At 42.4% G+C, this 21,543-nt stretch overlaps 1 long non-coding RNA gene across 1 annotated transcript; it reads right to left on the minus strand.

The window, feature by feature from the left end:
• Positions 1 to 8,834: 8,834 nt before the first annotated feature.
• Positions 8,835 to 20,466, minus strand: LOC144283547 (uncharacterized). Its single transcript, XR_013352099.1, has 3 exons — positions 20,269 to 20,466; positions 12,080 to 12,155; positions 8,835 to 9,143 (listed from the first exon to the last, which is right to left on the minus strand). It is a non-coding gene; the product is annotated as an uncharacterized LOC144283547 (long non-coding RNA).
• Between the last annotated feature and the right edge of the window lie 1,077 nt (positions 20,467 to 21,543).

Here is a 21,543-nt window from a genome sequence, read left to right on the forward strand (position 1 = left end):
GAAGGTCTGCACAGCACCCAGGCACCGCAGTGGCTCATGCATCTTGCCACTGATCTGCTGTCTCATCTCTTGGCTTGGGATGGGATCAGACCTCAGCTTCACCTGCCCCTGCTGGTTGTTCCTCTCCAGCTTCTGTGAATTTTGGGCCAGGCGCCTACGTGGCTCTGTGGGGGGTAGGGGACCAGCTTCTCCTGCACATCACGCGTAGAATTGAGGTTGTTGGAGATAAGAGACACATAGGGCTTCCGGTTCATTTTCATGGGTTCCAGGTTGTTCTTAAAGGGTTCCAGCATCCCAGCTACAGTAGTCCCCCCCTTATACATGGTGGATGTCTGAAACTGTGGATAGTACTGAACTCTATATATACCAATGTTTTCCCCTCCATACATACCTACGATAAAACTTAATTTATAAATTAGGCAGGGGAAGAGACAAACAACAATGGTTAATAGAACAATTATAACAATTTACTGTAATGGAAGTTATGTGAGTTTGGTCTCTTTCTCAAAATATGTTTTTTAAAAAATATTTTGTTTATTTATTCATGAGAGACACAGAGAGAAAGGCAGGGACATAAGTAGAGGGAGAAGCAGTCTCCCTGCAGTAAGCCCCATGTGGGACTCGATCCCAGGACCCCGGGATCACGACCTGAGCCGAAGGCAGATGCTCAACCGCTGAGCCACCCAGGTGCCCCCTCTTTCTCAAGATATCTTATTGGATTGGACTCACTCTACTTCTCGTGGTGAAATGAGGTCAATGGTGCAGGTGTTGGGAGGATTGCACACAACGAAGGAGGACTATTTGGTTCCCTGTTACAATTGACTGCAGGTAACTAAAACCCCAGAAATTAGAACTGCAATTAAGGAGTGACTATTTATGCATCCGACTGACTGACAGACACTTCATATCCAATACTAGCTACAGAGACGCAGACCTGGCATATACTTGTCCTCCCAAAACCCTCAAGGTCCCTAATTAGTAACTTTTTGAGGTTTCCACCTGCTGTTTCTGGGTCTGTGCTTCTCCCTGCTTGGTCCACATGGATGATCGAGAAGTCCTACCAATTGCCGTAAGGAGATCCTCATCTCCCGGTCACTCTCAGTGCACCTGCTTCTCTAATGAGCACTGACTGATCATAAACAACCAGGACTCTTCCTTTATAAGATGACAGGTTTGGATTAATGCATTGCTTTTCAAGTCCTCCTGAAGAGAGAGCGAAAATGTGCCCTCTTATCTAGGGGCTTTAGGAATCAGCTCTTTGACAGAGATTTCTTTGAAGTCTTATTTTGGCATTAAAGATTCACATTTGAAGATTTGTGACAGTGACAGTATTGTAGCCAATGAGGTTTACCGGAGGCATGATTATTGCTAAAAATTCACATTTGACTCCATAACATGACATTGTTCTTTTTTAAAAAAAGATTTATTTATTTATTTGAGAGAGAGAGAGAGAAAGCATTCAAGGGAGAGGGGGAGAAGGGGAGGGAGAGTCTCAAGCACACTCCAAGCTGAGCATGGAGCCTGATGCAGGACTCAATCTCAAGACCCTGAGATTATGACCTGAGCCCAAACCAAGAGCCCAATGTTTAACTGACTGAGCCACCCAGGCGCCCCTTGTTCATTTTATTTTTAATTTTTAAAATTTTATTTATTTATTCATGAGAGCCACACAGAGAGACACAGAGACACAGGCAGAGGGTGAAGCAGGCTCTTCTCAGGGAGCCAGATGTGGGATTTGATCCCAGGATCCAGGGATCACGCCCTGATCTGAAGGCAGATGCTCAACCACTGAGCCACCCAGGTGCCCCCCATTGTTCATTTTAATGCAAAGGTGGCTTTTTCCTCAAAACATGAAATAAAATTGGCAATCAAAAATATTTGTCAGGGGAATGTAGGTTAGCTCAGCTACTATGGAAAACAGTAGGGATGTTCCTCAAAAAATTAAAACTACCATGGAATCCAACAGTTCCACTTCTGGGTATTTATCCAAAGGAAATGCAAACAGTAACTCAAAAAGATGCCTGTACCCCATGTTCATTGCAGTATTTTTTACGACTGCCAGGTTGGAAACAACCGAAGTATCCATCTCAATGAATGAAAGGATAAAGAAAATGTGGTATATACACATGATTGCCAGAGGTGGGGAATAGGTGAAGGTAGTCAAAAGGTACACACTCCCTTTTACAAGATAAATAAGTCTTGGGGATGTAAGGTGCAGCATGGTACCTATAGTTAGTAATACTATGTTGAATATTTGAAAGTTGCTAACAGAGTAGATCTTAAAAATTCTCACCATAAGAAAAAAATGTGTTATAACTATGTATAGTGATGGATGTTTTAAAAAAAGTATTGCCAGAGATTAATGAATCCTTGGGGTTCCGTTGCATATCCCTGGGCTTATGCACATTCCAAATTGAGAAGCAGGAGACAGAATGGTTCCTTTATTCGATCCCCCAATATTGCCTGAGAAGTTTCCTTGTTCCAGGCTCTGGGCAACGTGCTGGGCATACTGGAGTGAGTGAGACAAGCTCTGCTTTTAGGAGCTTGGTCTGGTGGTTGGGACAGGCTAAGTCAGCCTGTTTACAGTTAGATAGAGAAGCCCTGTAATTATCATGGATATGTGTACTGATCTCCGGCGTGGGGCATAAAATACAGAATATACTAATTGGGGCACATTTGGCCAAAGTTTAAAGAGAGGACTGCAAAAAGTTTTTTGGTGGCATTGAGCAACTAGTCTTGTCTAGCCTCATCCAGGAAGGCTTCCTTGAGGAGGTAACACTGGAAGGGACTTTGAAGTATGCATAACCACAACAATAACACTATTTTTAAAAAGTAGTCATTGCTATCACTTACATAGGGCATGCTGTGTGTCAGATAATATTCCAAGCCCACTATCTTTACTGAGTCATTTGGTTTTACAAAAATCCATGAGTTAGATATCATTTTCTTGGTTCAGTTGTCCATTCACTGAACAAATGTTTACTGTGCATCTCCTCTTTTAAAGTGAGAAAAATGAAGATCGGAGAGGTTAAGGTGTTTATCTAGGGCCACACAGCTAGTGAATTTTTAAGAACACAATTTGATTTTTTCTGTGAATTTTCTGTTCATATCTTTTATCTATTTTTTATTTGACAGGCGGAGAAAGCGCACGCAGGGGGAACAGCAGAAGGAGAGGGAGAAGCAGGCTCCCCACTGAGCAGGAAGCCTGATGCAGGGCTCGATCCCAGGAACCCTGAGATCATGACCCCAGTCCAAGGCAGACTTAACCAACCGAATCACCCAGGCGCCCCTCACTTTAACCATTTATAAAAGTACAGTTCAGTGGCATTTACTACATTCAGGATGTGTGTAACCATCACCACTATTTCTGGAACTTTCTCAGCATCCCTGACAGAGACTCTGTACCCATTAAACAAAAACTAGCCCTCCCTTCAGCTTCTGATAATCTCTAGTCTGTCTCTATGGCTTTGCCTATTTTAGGAACCTCAGATTAGCGGAAGCATTTAATATTTGCCCTTTTGTATCTGACTTATCTTAGTCTAATGTGGTCAAGGTTCACCCATGTTGTAGCATGTGTCACCCTTTTATTCCTTTTTGTGACTAATATTCCATTGTATGGAATACACATTTTGTTTCTCTATTCATCTGCTCTTAGAGATTTGGGTTGCTTCCACTGTTTGGCTATTGTGAATAATGCTGCTATGAACCCTGGTGTACAAGTGTTGGTCTGAGTGTCTGCTTTCAATTATCTTGGTGTGTACTTAGGAGTGGAATTGCTGGATCATATGGCAATTCTGCATTTAATCTTTTCAGGAACCACGTACTATTTTCCACAAACGCCACACCATTATATGCTCCCATCAACAATGCACAAAGATTCCAATTGCTCCAGTTCCTTGCCAACACTTGTTAGGCTCTGTTCGCTTTTATTTCTTTTAAGATTTTATCCACTTATTTGATACAGAGAGAGAGCATGGGGGGAGGAGCAAAGGAGGAGAGAAAATCTCTAGCAGACTCTCTGCTGAGCGTGGAGCTGGACCTGGGGCTCCATCTCACGACCTTGAGATCATGACCTGAGCCAAAATCAAGAGTGGGACACCTAACTGACTGAGCTACCCAGGTGACCCTCCGTTCACTTAAAAAATAAATTATAACCATCCTAGTGGGTGTAAAGTGGTATCTCATTGTGGTTTCGATGAGCATTTCCTTAATGACCAATAATGTGGAGCATCTTCTCATGTGCTGGTTGCCATTTGTATGTGTTCTTTTGCGAAATGTCATTTCAACTCTTTTGCCTGTTCTGAATTGGGTTTTGGTTGTTGTTGTTAGGTTGTATAGGGTTAAATATTTAAATGTTATCAATCAAATTAGTAAGCTGTTAAATAAAGTGTGTTGTAGACTTCTGCCTTGATACCCGTACCTTCATAGAGACCTAGATCCATCCATTGATGGATGAATGGATAAACAAAATGCGGTACAGCCACACAATGGAATAACATTCAGCCACAAAAACGAGTCATGTACTGACCCCCCACTACAACATGGATGAGCCTTGAAGACATGCTAAGTCAAAGAAGCCAGGCACAAAAGACCACATGTATGATTCCACTTGGATTAGATATCCAACATATGTAGGGGCGCCTTGGGTGGCTCAGTTGGTTAAGTGTTTGCCTTTGGCTCAGGTCATGATCCCGGGGTCTTGGGGACCCCACATGTCGGGCTCCCTGCTCAGCAGGGATACTGCTTTTCTTTTCCCACTGCCCCTCCCCCAGCTTGTGCTCTCTCTTTAGATTTTATTTATTCATGAGAGAGAGACAGGCAGAGACATAGGCAGAGGGAGATGCTCAACCACTGAACCACACAGGCACCCCAATTTTTTTTAAAAATTAAAAAACAGATGTCCAACATAGATAAGTTCAGAGGTAGAAATTGGTTAGTGGCTGCCAGGGACTGGGCAGGAGAGAATGGGCAGTCGGGCAGCCCGGGTGGCTCATCACTGTTTCATGGTTACAGGATTTCCTTTGGGGGAGATGAAAGTTCTTGGAATTAGAGATGATGGTTGCACAAGACTTTGAATGTACTAAATGCCACTTGTGCACACGTTAGAATGGTTCATTTTCCAAGAGAGAAAGTTCATTTTTATTATGTGAATTTCACCACAATTTAAAAAAATGTTTTTTTAATGACTCTATTTTTGGCTTGGATCCATTCACCGTGATGGGGAAGCTTTAGGGAGCAATGATCTGGGAAATCAGGAATCTCACTTTTAGAGGTCTTAAATTTGATACGCCTAGCAGACATCCAAATGGAGTTAGACATCTGAGCCAGGAGTTCAGGGTAGACGTGGGGCAGGGACATAAATTTAGAAGTCATGGGGACATGGGAGGTATTTTAAGCCATGGGGCTGGATGAGCTCATCTTGACAGTGTTCGGAGAGGAGAGAGATGGCCCAGGCTCAAGCCCCCAGGGCCCCACTGGGGATCAATGTCAGGCAAAGGAGGAGGAAGCATAGAAAGGGATCGTATGGGAGGGAGGAGTGGGAGACCCCCAAGATTGGAAAATAAGAGTAAAAGATCGCAGTTAGACTACATATCCATTCACAGAGGACAGTTTAGCACCCATGGAATGGATGATATGTATATATCATCATATATCATCATATCATCTCATATATATATATATATAATAGATCTATATCACCTATATATCAGGATGATATATAAATCGGAAGGGAGTTCTCTCTACACTGATATAGAAAGATTCCCTTCCTATGAATTGACTTGCTGACATCTTAAGAAGTATTGCTTACATGATAAAGCAAAGTGTATGACACTGTTTTTTAAAGAAAAGCCACAGGGGGTGTTATACAGGGAGAAGTAGTGACTTGCAGGGGAGAAGCCCGGCAGACACCCCTTTAATCAGGGGATCGGAGTGAACACCCCCAGGGATGGGACCCGTTGAGATGGTGTGCTCCTGCTTTGATGCACTCTCAGGGACACAGCATCCCTTCTGAGGAGCTCCCTCCCAAAGTGCAGCCCCCAAACCTAATCTGGAGGGGATATCAGATAGAGCAAGGGTCATTCTAGAAAATAACTGGCCTGGGGGCGCCTGGGTGGCCTCTGACTCTTAAATTCAGCTCAGGTCATGATCTCAGCGTTGTGAGATCAAGCCCCTAGTCAGGCTCCACACTCAGTAGGGAGTTTGCTTGAGATTCTCTCTCTCCCTCTTCTCTCTCTGCCCCTCCTCCCACTTGCTTTTCTCTCTCTCTAAAATAAACCTTAAAAAGAGTAAGAAAGAAAGGAAAAAGAAAAAAAAGAAAAGAAAAGAAAAGAAAGGAAAAGAAGTAACTGACCTGTACTCTTCAAAGTGTCAGGCCACAAAAGTCCAGAGAAGACAGAACGGGCTCCAGCGTGAAGGAGATCGGAAAGACACCAGGACTCAGTGCAGCTTAGGACAGACACCCCTTTGGAGCCTGGAAGGACTGGGCCGATCGGCGGGACTGATGGGAGCTGCCGATCAGATGGTGTGTGGGCTGAGTGCTGAGCGTCTCGTCCTGGGGACTACTGCGGATGTTTAAGAAGATGGCCTTGGGCACCTGGGGGGCTCAGGGATTGAGTGTCTGCCTTTGGCTCAGGTCGTGATCCTGGGGTCCTGGGATCGAGTCCTGCATCCGGCTCCCCGCAGGGAGCCTGCCTCTCCCTCTGCCTATGTCTCTGCCTCTCTCTGTGTGTCTCTCATGAATAAATAAATAAAATCTTTATTTAAAAAAACTTATTTGTTTTTAGGAAGTGAACACTGACATATTCAGGGGTAAGGGAGTGTGACGCCCACAAGTAGCTCTGAAAAATATGTAAATATATACAAGGGGCAGTAGGAGTGGGTGTGTTAGACTCCTGGGGCTGCCCTGACAAAGCCCCACAAACTAGGTGTGTGAAAACAACACAAACGGGTTCTCTCACGGTTCTGAGGCCAGAAGTCTGAATCGAGGTGTCACTAGGGCCCTTCTTCCTCTGAAATCTCTAAGGGAATCCCAGCCTCTTCCAGCTCTGGGGGCGCTGCTGTCAATCCTTGGTGCTCCTGGGCTCCTGGCTGCATCTCTGTTGTCACATGACTTCTTCTTACAAGAACACCAGGCACATTGGATCAGGGACCCATCCTACCCCAGGATGACCTTATCTAATTACATCTGCAATGACCCTATTTCCAAATAGGGTCACATTTGGCCTGGGGGTGTGTGTTAGGACTTCAGCCTATCTTTTTTGGTGGGGATTGGGGGACAGGGGGTGGGGGCGGGAACACAGCTCATAGCAGAGGGAGCAAAGAGAGAGAGGAGGAATGAGCTCACAAATGAGGCAGGATGTGCCACGTATACAGGAGTTTTGGGTTCTAGTCTTGCAACACACTGTAAGTTTGGAATTAGTTCAAAACAAAAAATTGAAAGGCATACTGGCAAATGCAGCTCAATTTATTTGCCTAATCATCCTCCGAGGTGGGTATTGTTATCATTTCGTGCCCATCCTCCAAATGCAAAAACTGAGGCGCAGAAAGGCCAAGCAACTTCCCCAGGGTCACACAACTGTCACACGGCTGGTAAGAGGCAAGGCCCCTTGAAGTCCGGCTGCAGAATCCACACTCTAGACTCTACCACATAATGTCTGTGCTTCTCTGTTCCTTTTTTTTTTTTTTTAATTATTTTATTTATTTGAGAGAGAGAGAAAGAGCACAGGAACAGGGGCAGAGGGAGAGAGAGAATGGTGCCCCACATGGGGCTCGATCCCAGGACCTCAGGATCATGACCTGAGTCAAAGGTAGCTGCTTAACGGACTGAGCCCCCCAGGCACTGGAGGCTCTGCTTTTAATAAAGGAAGATGGGAGACCAGGAACTGGGGCTTGGGGGCACAGTGGGAGCGTTTGAATGACAAAGGAGATTTACCAACCACTGGTTGGAGAGGAAAATTTACTAGAAAAACGAGTGGGTTTCACACTTTGAGGTCTGTGGTACTAGATTTTCTGTGAAATCAGGAGGCTAGCTGTTTGAGGTTTTTTATATGTATGTTTTTCCCTCTGCATGGGGACAGGGAATGACTTGCATGAGGAGTGGGGTAGAGGGGGGAGTGTGGCCCCCTTTCCCAGTCTACAGTCCATTTGCACCTCACCACCACCCCTGAGCCCTGCAATCTGGCGCTGGCTGCCCCGTGTCCTTCCCACCGACCACCGGATCTGTGTGAGCGAAACTCTGGGAACAGAGCATGTCCTCCAGGCTGAGGGGGAGGGAAAGGCCTAGAAGGGTGTTCACAGGCCAAGAACCAAAGCAAACAAGGTCTGTTCCAGGAACAGGAGTCCCGTGGCAGGGGTGGGGAGCGCGGGGCTGTAGGGAAGGCGGCGCCCCACATTTGGAGGGCCTCCAAAGCAGTGTGGGAAGTTGCGCTTGAGCACCAGAGAAAGCAGGGCCTGTGGTGGGTCCTCTCTGGCAGTCGCGGAGAGAGATGATGGACTGATGGACTGGGGGTCGGGGAGTGAGTGGGATCTGGATTCGAATCTCAGCACTGCAGCGCATTTGCGAGGTGTGACTTGAGAAACTGTGATTGTCTGAATAAAGGCTTCCAAAGAGCACTACTTTCTACTTGTTGGAACCCTGCTGCCTCACATGGCAAAAGGGACCTTCCAGATGTGATCATGTTAAGGATTTTTTTTTTTAAGATTTAAAAAATCTTCCCCACAGGAAGCCTCCTTCTCCCTCTGCCTGTGTCTTTGGCTTTCTCTGTGTGTCTTTCATAAATAAATAAATTAAAAAATATGTATATATATAAAAGAAAATGCCTTTAGTACATCACTCAAGTTAAGGATATGAATATTTAATGTATGAGAAAAGAGAAATCTGAAGACTGACAGCTCAGAAGTGCTATGTGGCTCCACAATCATGAAAGACCCAAGCTCCCTTTAACTTGTGGCTCCACCATTCTCTGCCAGATAGCTTCCACTTCATGGCCCAATTTGGCTGCTCAAGCTCCAGTCATCACATCTGAATTCCAATCATCAAGAAAGGGGACAGGGTAAAGAGTCACTTGTTTCCCTTTTACAATACTTTCCAGAATTGGAAATCAATAAAACAGCAACAGGGACAGAGCTCAGAGACAAAACACCTATGGAAAAGGGTAGGAAATAATGAGATTTAAGGCAGGATCAGCATGGTCTATTTCACCAAGGTATATAGTACGGCCTCAGCCTTTGGAAAGCCAAGCAGCCATCTCAGTCCCCCTGAACCCAGTAGCATCTGTGATACTGTATTGCCGAGGTGACCATCACCTAATTCCATCAGTGGGGGGCGGGGGGGATCAGAGAGATAATTTCCATCTACCATCATTATCTGAACGCACATTGTCCAGTTGTTGAGTTTTTTTAAAAAGATTATTTATTTATTCATGAGAGACACACAGAGAGAGGCAGAGACACAGGCAGAGGGAGAAGCAAGCTCCATCAAGGAGCCCGATTCAGGACTCGATCCCGGGGCCCCAGGATCACGACCTGAGCCAAAGGCAGATGCTCAACCACTGAGCCACCCAGGTACCTGTTAATTGAGTTTTTGTAACTAGGAGCAAAAATCTCCTCATGCTCTCTATGTGTTGAAAAGTTTTCAGTTAAAATATGAAAGAATTAATTAATTCAGGAGTAAGTTGCTAAAATAATAAATGATTATTGTGAAAGCTGATTTTGTGACAAAAGAAAGGCTTACACATATTTAAAGAGAGAAGTGGATGCAAATATTAGAGAATGTGGTGGCCATACACATTTTTTTTCTTTTTGGTGATACACATTTAAAAAGGACATAATGCCAACCAAAGTTGAAATTGATTTTTAAAATAATAAAAGAACAAACAATAAAGATTAGATTTTAGAAGCGCCTGAGTGACTCAGTGGTTGAGCCTCTGCTTTTGGCTCAGGTCGTGATCACAGGGTCCTGAGATCGAGTCCCTCACTGGGCTCCCCACAGGGAGCCTGTTTCTCTCTCTGCCTGTGTCTCTGCCTCTCTCTCTGTGCCTCTCATGAATAAATAAATAAAATATTTAAAAAATATTAGACTTTATTGTGATTTACCACGAGTCTAATCTTTTTGAGTGATTGAGTGCGCTGGTATTCATAACATTATATAAAATAACCATTAATAACTACATTTAAGGGGCACCTGGGTGGCTCAGCATTTGAGCATCTACCTTTGGCTCAGAGTGTGATCCCGGGGTCCTGGGATCGAGTCCCACATCGAGGTCCCTGCATGGAGCCTGCTTCTCCCTCTGCCTGTGTCTCTGCCTCTCTCTGTGTCTCATGAGTAAATAAATAAAGTCTTAAAAAAAAAAAAAGAACTACTTTTAAGGGGCACCTGGCTCTTGATCTCAGGGTTGTGAGTTAGAGCCTCATGTTGGGTGTAGAGATTAATTAAATACATAAAACTTAAAAAAAATCATATTTAGCTATTTCATTGCATTTAAACAACTCACTCAAGAAAAAACGATTAGAAATGAAAAGCAAAAAAATAAAAATAAAAAAAAATAAAAAAAATGAAAAGGAGAACATCAAGTTTGCTATCTTAAAATTTGGGGGAAATGCTCAAAATTAACTATAACATCCATGATGAATCATCCTTTGGTCCGGATGTACGAAGTATAAAGAGAAATAGAGAATTTTGTTTTTTATTTTGTAGACCTTAATGTAGAGAATTCAGTTACTCATAAGCCCCCTTCTGGGATCTCATCTCCTCCCCGCCAACCCTCTGTGCTCTTTAGTGTCTGCTTTATGTATGCACCTGCCTTATTTGTTCTGTTTATAATAAACACTCTTGAATCTCCTACCCAACTTGGAAGGTGTGACAGTGCATTGTAATAATTAATTGTAGTAGATTGTTAAAATAATGGCCTCGATGAAGCATGCCTCCCTGGGCCACGCCTCTTCGCAGTGTGACTTGCCATTGAGAGGACTCGGTGGCAAATATCCTGCTTCCCGGATTTGAGCGGGTCTTGTGGCTGCTCTGACCACTAGCCGGAGGCAGAAGTGATACAGTGTGACTTCCAAGCTAGATCTTGAGAGGCCTTGTTGCTTCTCCTCTTGTCACCCACATAATCACATACACACGTAGACACAAAACATACATATACATGCACACATACTTATACACACATATACACACACGTATGTCCACCCATACAAATGCACAATTATGTATTCACACATATACACACATACACATAAATACAAGCATTTGCACGCATTTACACATGTATCTACAAAAACATATGCACATACGCACGCACTCACACAAATACATGCATCTATGCATGTACACATAGAGAGAGATGTGCTGATATACGCATAAAGCATTTCTTCTTGGAAGGAAAATCAAGAACGAGTTATGGTCGTTGGTTTTAAGGAGGCAGGGAAGGGGGACCGATGGCAGAGTGCTTTCTATTTTCAATCCTGTGCTTTTGGAATTCCTAACGCTGTGCATATTTTGTTTTAAAATGTCCACAGGGGCTATTTCGGCTGTGGGATTATGGGTCATTTCTTGTTTGTTCTTTATATGGGCCCTTATTAAATAAAAACCAAACCACCACAGCCTAAAAATAAAATGTGCTTGAAGCCAAGACCACATTATTGGCTGCAACTACAGTGATTCTTTTCTCTTTCCTTGTTTTTTTTTTTTTTTTTTCTGTCTTTTTCTGCAGGTCTGATCGCTCTTGTAAATCTGTTGCCTGAATAAGACACATAGCCCTATCCGAATATTCCAACCCCGACGGGTCCACACATGTGAGATTGTCCAACCCAGCAGCTGTCACCACTCACATTCCTCAGGCTCCGAGAAATGACAGGAGCATCTGCCCAGGATTTATTCAGCCTTGGTGACATAAAAACTTCATCACTACAAATGCTTGTGTAATGAGCCTGAACACAAAGGTTTGCTGTTAGTCTAAATGGTTCCATTCTGGCCAATTTGGGGTATTTCCCTCATAACTTTTTCATTTATGATAAGAAATGACAAGAGTTTTGCAATTCTGCTCAGAAAAAAAAAGAAAATCCCCCACTGCACCACCTTGTGTCCTTCTGGATCTTTGTGACAGAGAGTAGAAGAAGCAGCTGTTTAAAACCAGGTCACAGGAGCCAGGGCACTGTTGAAAAGAAAATGAGACCAGTGCATTTAACAACCACCAAAACGTTCAGGGAAAATACAATTTAAAAAATACAATAAATAAAGGTCTTTTGGGGGGTGAGGAGTGCTGGCTGGCTCAGTTGGTAGAGCTTCTCACTCTTGATCTACGGGTTGTGGGTTCGAGCCCCACACTGGGTGCAGAGATTATTTAAATATAGATAAATACATTGGTTTTGAAAAAGGTTTTGAAAAGAGAGGAGAAAAACACATCAGCAAGATGATTTTAAATACATGCATTCGCCATCTGTCAGTTTTTAAAACTTTTTAAAAAAGATTTTACTTATTTATTCATGAGAGACACACACACAGAGAGGCAGAGACACAGGCAAAGGGAGAAGCAGGCTCCCTGCAGGGAGCACCATGCGGGATTTGATCCCAGGACCCCAGGATCACAACCTGAGCTAAAGGCAGACGGTCAACCCCTGAGCCACCTAGGTGCCCCCTAAAACTTTCTTTACGATTCTTTGGTCACGTATAAGCTTCAGAATTCAAATGTGTCAAGCTTGTCCCTAATACCTTCTGAGCTTTCTTTTTCTATTTAGGAAAACATTTCCTCCACTTCAAGAACATCTACTAACTCAGCATTTATTTTCTTTTATTTTAACTCCAGTACAGTTAACACGATTCACCGTGCTTTTGAGCACTGGATGGCTCCACGGTTTGCACTTAAGTTTTTGACCCATTAGGAATTTGTCTCAGCAACAGGGACATAGGAATCCAGCTTTCAGTTCTCTATTCTCCAAAGGTTTGGCCTCTTGGTTCTTATCCTGCCTGCTGATTTGCAATAACACTGCCTTCATCAAACCTAAAAACCTCATATTTGGGGGGACACCACACTGTTAAGAATGTCATACGTTTATGATCATTTTACAGTCAGACTCCGCTTACTGGGCACCCCACCCTTCCCCTGCCACTTACACGTCCTCTCCAAAATTTCTCGGTTACTCTCATACCACAAGTTTTCAACAGCTAATCTTGCAACTCATAGGTTAACCTCCAGGAGCTGGACAAAGAGGCAGTGGGGAGGTTTCTCATTTTGTTTTTCAGTTAAAGTTACTAAGACCATTGACAGCTGTTCACATGGCTCAGCCTGAATGTCAAAGTCACGGGGAGGCACCCAGCCCCCCCCCCCCCCACACCTCGGCACATGAGTACGCACTCAGTTGCTAAACATTCACTTGCTTTTATGGACTGATCACGCAGAGATTGGAGCTCTTCCCTGGCAGCTGTCCTGAGCTTTTCTTGTCATTGAGCGTGACAAGGCATGTGCTTTGCAGAAATAGTTGCTAGAGTTTTTCAGGCATGGACGTGCCCATACCCCAAATCTAAACTCTAACCAAGTGTCCACAGGGATACACCTTCCAAAACAAAGACGCTTTATATGAAGTGCAAATATTTGTTCAGAGATGGCAGGAGACACTTCCAGGAACTGTAGGAAAATCTGGTTGACTTAGCAACATCCATGATTGTGGTTTTAGGGGTAATTTAACTTTTTTTTAAGTACCGTGTTGGGTTTTTTTAAAGCAAAGAATAGAGAAAAAAGAAAAATGTCCAGCTATCTTGCCATGTCAGCATTCTAAAAACTTCTGTTATCAAATGTGAGAATTACAGACAGGGATGATAACAACGTGTCCCCATATCACAACCCAGAACCACGTGCCACCTCCAATCAGTTCTCCACCTCAAGCAATGTCTTCACAGTTATTTTTCCCTCCAGGAAAAAAAAAAAAAGAATTGATGCATATCCTACCATTTGTATAACCACATAATGGTTTTTATTTATACGTTAATGATTGATCCCATGTGCCCTCCTGCTCCTCGGTGGTATTTTTCACATAAAATGTTTTTCAAGTTGTTCTGAATCAGCTAAAGACATCTCAGCCTTTCTTTCTTTCTTTCTTTCTTTCTTTCTTTCTTTCTTTCTTTCTTTCTTTCTTTCTTTCCTTCCTTCCTTCCTTCCTTCCTTCCTTCAGATTTTATTTACTTATTTGAGAGAGAGAACAAGTGGCAGAAGCAGCAGAGGGAGAGGGAGAAGCAGACTCCCTGCTGAGCAGAGAGCCTGATGTGGGATTCCATCCCAGAACCCCATGACCCAAGCTGCATGCAGGCGCTCAACTAACTGAGCCACCCACGCGCCCCCACAAGCTTTCTTTTTAAGGTCTAGGGAGTGTCCCATAGTCCTACAATTTACCCTACCCGTTCCACATTGACGGACACTTAGAATACTTTGATTTTTCGCTCTTACACAGGCTCCCCTTCGATACTTCTCGAATGAGTTACTGTGGCTTGCATTTGACAGTATATAATGTTGGTGAAAACTGCTAGAACCCAAAACAAAGGTCATCTTGAAAGTACAACAGCTTTTGCCACATTGTCCCTGGACTGATCCCCACTCCCAACAATATCGAGTGAGATTCTTCTATCACATACTTGCCAGCACTGGACATTACACAACTTTCAGAGCTTTTGGCAATCAGAAGTGTGGCAAATGGTACCTCATGAGTGCTGTCTACACCCTCAGCCCCAATCCATTGATCTGTATGTTCAACCTTCTCTCGTGGTTGTTTTTGCTGTGCATTTCTTTGGCATATATATATATTTTAAGATTTTATTTATTTATTCACGAGAGCTACAGAGAGAGAGAGATGCAGACACAAGCAGAGGGAGAAGCAGGCTCCATGCAGGGAGCCCAATGCAGGACTTGATCCCAGGACCCCGGGATCACAACCTGAGCTGAAGGCAGATGCTCAACCACTGAGCCACCCAGGTGTCCCTGTACCAAATTATTTTATTTTTTTTTATTTTTTTTATTTTTATTTTTATTTTTTTCCAAATTATTTTAATTATAAGTTTATAATACATTTTAATATTTATTTAATCAGAGCCAATCCTCTTTCATCATTGATCAGAGTTTTGGTCTTGAACATTCTCTAAGTGCTCACGTTTCTTATCTAAGTGTGAAAGCCCTAAAAGGAACCCTCAGAATCACCTCAAATATGAAAGTGGAGTGTAATCATTGGCATTAGCTACACATTCACTGTTTTTTCCAGAACATTCCCGCCAAGACTGGGGCCCCACGACTTTGCTTTACTGGACGTGTACACTCTGTAAGTCCTCTTGCTTTTCCAGTTTTGCAAGAATGGATGAGCAGAGGCTGGAGTTTTAAAACTTGACCCTCGGGAAGCTAAAAATGCACCTAACCCAAAACATACTGATATAAAAACTCAAATACAAAGCTAAAGATGATAGGAAAAGCCTTCTTCCAAGATCTGCAGCAGAGCTAATTTACCTGGCAGTGAGAGGTATTGTGGTTTCCACATGTGTTTGACTTGGTGGGTTTTTTAGTGTGGGGAAAGTAAAAAGAATAGCCACCTTACTCCCCTCAAAAAAGATCCATGAGCCAGCTGCCAGATTTTTAAATATTTTTTTAAAAAATTGATTTGAGGGACACCTGGGTGGCTCAGCGATGGAGTGTCTGCCTTTGGCTCAGTGTGTGATCCCGGGGTCCTGGGATCGAGTCCTGAATCAGGGTCCCCACAGGGGGCCTGCTTCTCCCTCTGCCTGTGTCTCTGCCTCTCTCTCTGTGTCTCTCACGAATAAATAAATAAAATCTTTAAAAAAGAATAGAAAATTGATTTGAAATTCACATAACATAAAATTAGTCATTTTAAAGTGTACAATTCAGAGGCGTCTGCCTGGCTTGGTAGGTAAAGTGTGCAAGGTTTGATCTTGGGGTCAAGTTCAAGCCCCATGTTTCAGGTAGAGTTTACTTAAAAAAAAAAAAAAAAAAGTGCCATTCAGAGGTTATATCACCACCACCTCTACCTAGTTCCAGAATATTTTCATCACTCCAAAAAGAAACCTTTAAGTCATAAGCAATAGCTCCTCATCCCCCCACCCCCCAACCCTGGCCCCAGGCAAACACTTAATCTACTTTCTATCTCTATAGCTTTCCTGAGTCTGGACATTTCATATAAATAGAATCATACAATATATGGCTTTTGTGCCTGGCTTCTTTCACTGAGCTTAACATTTTCAGGATGCATCCACCTGATAGTATGCATCAGTGCTTCATTTCTTTTTATGGTTAAATATTTGCTACTTAAGAAAACTAAAAACAATATGAATGCTGAGTTAGAAATTGACAAAGTAGGGGCACCTGGGTGGCTCAGTTGGTTTAAGTGTCTGACTCTTGATCTCAGGATCATACATTCAAGCCCCACATTGGGCTCCACACTGGTTGTGGAGCCTATTTAAAAAAAAAGAGAGAGAAAATACAGGAAATCAGAATAAACCCTGAAGGCCCCCTCCCCTTGAATTCCTCCTCTGACCTTCTATCCACCCCTTTACTCCAAGGGTAATCACTGTAAGAAAAAAATACCTGTCCCTTCCTGAAATAAATATATTTGTATGCATTTATTGACAGATGTCAATATGTTATTATTCCTTTAAAAATATTCAATAAAAGGGGTTATAACACCTTTTTTTACAGTATGGTTTGTTGATTAAAATGTATGGTTTGAGGGCACCTGGGTGGCTCAGTTTGTTAAGTGTCTTACCCTTGGTTTCAGCTCAGGTCTTGATCTCAGAGTCATGAGTTCAAGCACCTTGTTGGGCTCGACGCTGGGCATGGAGCCTACTTTAAAAAAAGAAATGCCTTCTGCTTTTGGAATTATATAATTGCTCCTGTTTTTTTAAATATACTTTTTAACTAATTTTATATTTTATATATATTAAAGATTTTATTTATTTATTCATGAGAGACATAGAGAGGCAGAGACATAGGCAGAAGGAGAAGCAGGCTCCCCTCAGGAGTCTGCGGGACTTGATCCCAGGATCCCGGGATCACAACCTGAGTGGAAGGCAGATGCTCAACCGTTGAGCCACGCAGGTGCCCCTAATTTTATATTTTTTAATAATTGACATACAACATATTAGTTTCAAGTATGTAACATAATGATTTGGTATTTGTGAACATTGCAAAATAATCATCATTATTAGTTTAGTTACCATCTGTCACCATACATAGTTATGCAATTTTTTTCTTGTGATGAGAACTTTTAAGATTGATTGTTTACAACTTTCAAATATTCAATACAGTATTATTAATTATGGTCGCCATGCTGTAGTGTTGTTCCTGTTTTTACCTAAATGCCTTTTTTTAAAAAATAAAAAAATTTATTTATTTGACATAGAGAGAGCACAAGAAGGGTGAGCGGCAGGCAGAGGGAGAAGGAGAAGCAGGCCCCCCAAGGAGCAGGGCCTTGATGCAGGGTACCATCCCAGGACCTCAGGATCATGACCTGAGCCAACATCAGACATTTAACCGACTGAGCTACCCAGGCGCCCCTACCTAAATACCTCTTGATTTCATTTTTACATTTTTGCCTTTGAGCCATCTGGAAGGTATTTAGGAAAACAAAGACAGAGGTGAAGAATCCAAATTCAGTCTTTTCTTCCAAATGCCTGGCCGGTTTCCTAAACATCAGCAATGTTAAGAAAAATCTCTTTTCTTTTGTACTAATTTAAAATAAATAGCACCCTGCTTAGAGTCTGAATTCTCAGATGTATGACGTTCTATTTCTGGATTCATTATTCTGACCTGTTGTTTTGTTGGCCTGTTTTTTCCTCATGAACAAACGATAGTAATATCACAGCTTCATAATCCATGTCAATGTCTGCCGGGGCTCACCTGCCAGATTGATTTGTGTCTTCCTAAGTGTTCTGGCCATTCTCAGAGGGTAGCAGATTTTAAATAGTTTGCCTTATAATGTCAGGATGTGGTTCCGTTAAAGCAATCCAGATGCTGGCAGGACAACAATGGAGATTTTGATTCATCTGGAATCATTAACATCCTCCAATAACTGAGCACCTGCCTTTTCAGAAATGTCAAGGTCACAGGCTACAACAGGAAAACCTTCGCCAAGGGCGCCTGGGTGGCTCAGTCCATGCATGATTTTATAAGAACAAATGCATCAAGTGTGGATTTTAAAACAGATCCATGCTGGGCTACAGTTGTCTTATTTTATTTATTTGTTCATTCATTCATTCATTCATTCATTCATTATCATTTTTAAGTAAGCTCCATACCCAGCATGGAGCCCAACCTGGGGGTTAAACTCAAGACCCCGAGAGACACCTGGATGGCTCAGCGGTTGAGCATCTGCCTTTGGCTCAGGTCCTGATCCCGGGATCCAGGATTGAGTTCCCCGCCGGGCTCCTTTCCGGGGGCCTGCTTCTCCCTCTGCCTGTCTTTCTCTCTCTCTTTGTCTCTCATGAATAAATAAAATCTTTTAACCACCCCCCCAAAACAAAACAAAACAAAAAACCCTCAAGATCCTGAGATCAAGCTCTGAGCCCTGAAATCAAGATCTGAAGCAAGATCAAGAGTTGGATGCTCAACCAACCAAGCCATCCAGGCACCCTGGGCTACTATAAACAGTCTTAATCCACAGCACACTGATGGGAGGAAGTGTAATAGGCTCATTGAGTGGGCTGGAGCTGGCTTGCCACAAGATTTATAATTATACACTAAATGCATTAAACCAGCCCCATCAGTGCTGTGGCTTGACTCTTCAACATTGCTGTGGTTTTGGCTGTTAATTATTCAGCTCACAGCACTGTAAAGATGAAAATAAGATTCCCCCTCCCCCGGTTATTTTTTATTAATTTTTTAACTTTAATTTTTGTAATTTTCGTATTTTTTAAAATTTTAAATCAATTCCTAGTTACTTTTTAAAAACTGCTTTTATTGAGCTAAAAGTTACATGCGGTGAAATGCACACATTCTAAGTGTACGAGTCCATAGGTTTGGACAGATATGTACACCTGTGCAACCATCAGACACAGAACATTTCACCACTCCATTAAGTTCCCTCATGCCCTCTCACAGCCAAACTGTCCCTCACTGAAGCCAGCACAGCTGTGATTTTTTTTCCCACCCATAGATGAGTTTTTCCTGTTCTAAAGCTTCTTAGAAATGGAATCATACAAGAATGGCATAAGATGATGTTTGTATCCCCTGCCAAATCCATGTATTGAAATCCAAAACCTCAATATGATGGTTTTGGTGAGGCTTTGGGGAAGTAATCAGGTCATGAGGGTGGATCCCTCATGAATGGGATTCGCGCCCTTATAGGAGATTACTGAGAGATCCCTTGCCCTCTCTCCATCATGTGAGGGTACAAGGACAAGTCACCCACCTGCAATCTGGAAGAGGACCCTCCCCAGAACCACGTTGGCATCCTGATCGTGGACTTCCAGCGTGCAAAATGGTGAGAGATAGATCTCTGCTTATAAGCCACTAGTCTGTGGTATTCTGAACTAAGACAAGCATGTATGCATATTTAATGGCTGCCTTCTTCCTCTTAGCATAAAACCTTTGAGATTAGTCCATATTGCTGTGGATATCCCTCCTTCATTCCTTTTTATTATTGAGTGACACATCTTTGAATGGATGTGCCGCTCGTAGGTATCTACCCAAGGGAAATGAAAATATGCATCTACAAAGATTTGTATGTGAATGTTTGTAGCAGCACTATTCATAATAACCCCAAAGTGGAGACAACTCAGATCTCCATCAATGGATGGATAGGGAACATAAATACAGTGGTTTTCTGAAAACATTTGGGTGGTTTCCAGATTTGGGCTATTATTAGCAAGATGCTGCTATGAATATTCATGTACATGGCTTCGGTGGACATGTTTTCATTTCTCTTGGGTAAACACTTAGGATTGGAATGCCTAGGTCACAATACAAGGGTTTAACGTGTTAAGAAATTTCCAAATACTTCTTTAAAGTGGTTGTACTATCTGTGGTTACTTTTAATTAGTTAATTAATTTATTCATTATTTAATTAATGATTTGTGTGCGTGTGTGCATGCATGTGTGTGGTTGTAACATTCAAAGAGTATTTGAAAGCACGATATGAATAGTGAGACTCTCTGTATCACTAGAATCTCCCATGGTCCCTCTCCCCAAAATAACAACAGTGACAGTTTCTTACTGCTGCTTATTTACTTATCACTTCCAAAGAAATAAATTATTCATATACCAGTATTTATATACAAACCTTCCTTCATCTTTAAACAACTGTGATCTTCATATGCATTCTTGTGAATTTCTCCTTAAATGGTGGCCTAGAAAACCTTTCACATCAGCACATGGTATTTCATCCAAAGAATGCCCAATGGTTGATTTAATCAGCCCTGAAATCACAGGCATTTAGATCATCTCGATTAGACAAACCCACCCCACCTTCCCACCAACAGTGGGTGAGACCACAACTATTTTTCCACAGCCTTACCGGCAGTGGGTTTTTATCTAACTTTTAAATTTCTAATTGGTGAAAAACTAGAATTTATTGCTTTTTAAAAAATATTTAAATATTTTATTTTTAAGTAATCTCTACACCGAATGTGGGGCTCAAACTTACAACCCTGAGATCAAGAGTCACATGCTACACCAACTGAGCCAACCAGGCACTCCCATATAATTCATTACTTTTGATTTTAATTCTTAAATAGGAATAGAGTGTTGTTCCTTGCACACACTTATTAGCCATCTTGATTTTTTTTCTCCAGATTACCTGTTCATGACCTTTGTATATTTTTCTACCAGTCTCTTTTTCTTCTTATTTTGTTTTTTAAGGTTTCTTTTTTTTTTAATTTTTTTAAAATTTTTATTTATTTATGATAGTCACAGAGAGAGAGAGAGAGAGGCAGAGACATAGGCAGAGGGAGAAGCAGGCTCCATGCACTGGGAGCCTGATGTGGGATTCGATCCCGGGTCTCCAGGATCGTGCCCTGGGCCAAAGGCAGGCGCCAAACCGCTGCACCACCCAGGGATCCCGTCTTTTTCTTCTTATTTTGTATTAGCTTTTGGTAAATTAATTAACCCATGTCTGTTATATATGCTGTTAATATTTTTCCCAGCTTGTGGTTTATCCCCCCCCCCCTTTCTTTTCAGAAGTGAAAAGCACACTCTACACTTCTAAATTAATTAAACTATGTATAATAAGTTTACATTTTTATGTGTTAGGTACATATTTTTTGATTATGTGGTAACCCCTACCCAGTACATATTTTTCCCCCAGAAACTTCCACATCTTCTCACATGAGAACAATTTTTCAACAGCTCACTTTGCAGACTCAGGATATGGCTTCAGTGAAATATGGCCAGAAGCTTGAAAGTGGAAGTCATAAGAAATGTGGTATTGTAACGGAAGCACTAAGGCTTGAACAATTCTTTGTCTTTCTCAAAATTGCAAGTCATGGGAGAAATGCCAGTCTCACACAGAGCCCTAAGATGATCCCTAACACCATGTTGCCATGCTGAAACCTGCCCT

Source organism: Canis aureus, chromosome 1 (assembly GCF_053574225.1).
Source record: "Canis aureus isolate CA01 chromosome 1, VMU_Caureus_v.1.0, whole genome shotgun sequence".
NCBI lineage: Eukaryota > Metazoa > Chordata > Mammalia > Carnivora > Canidae > Canis > Canis aureus.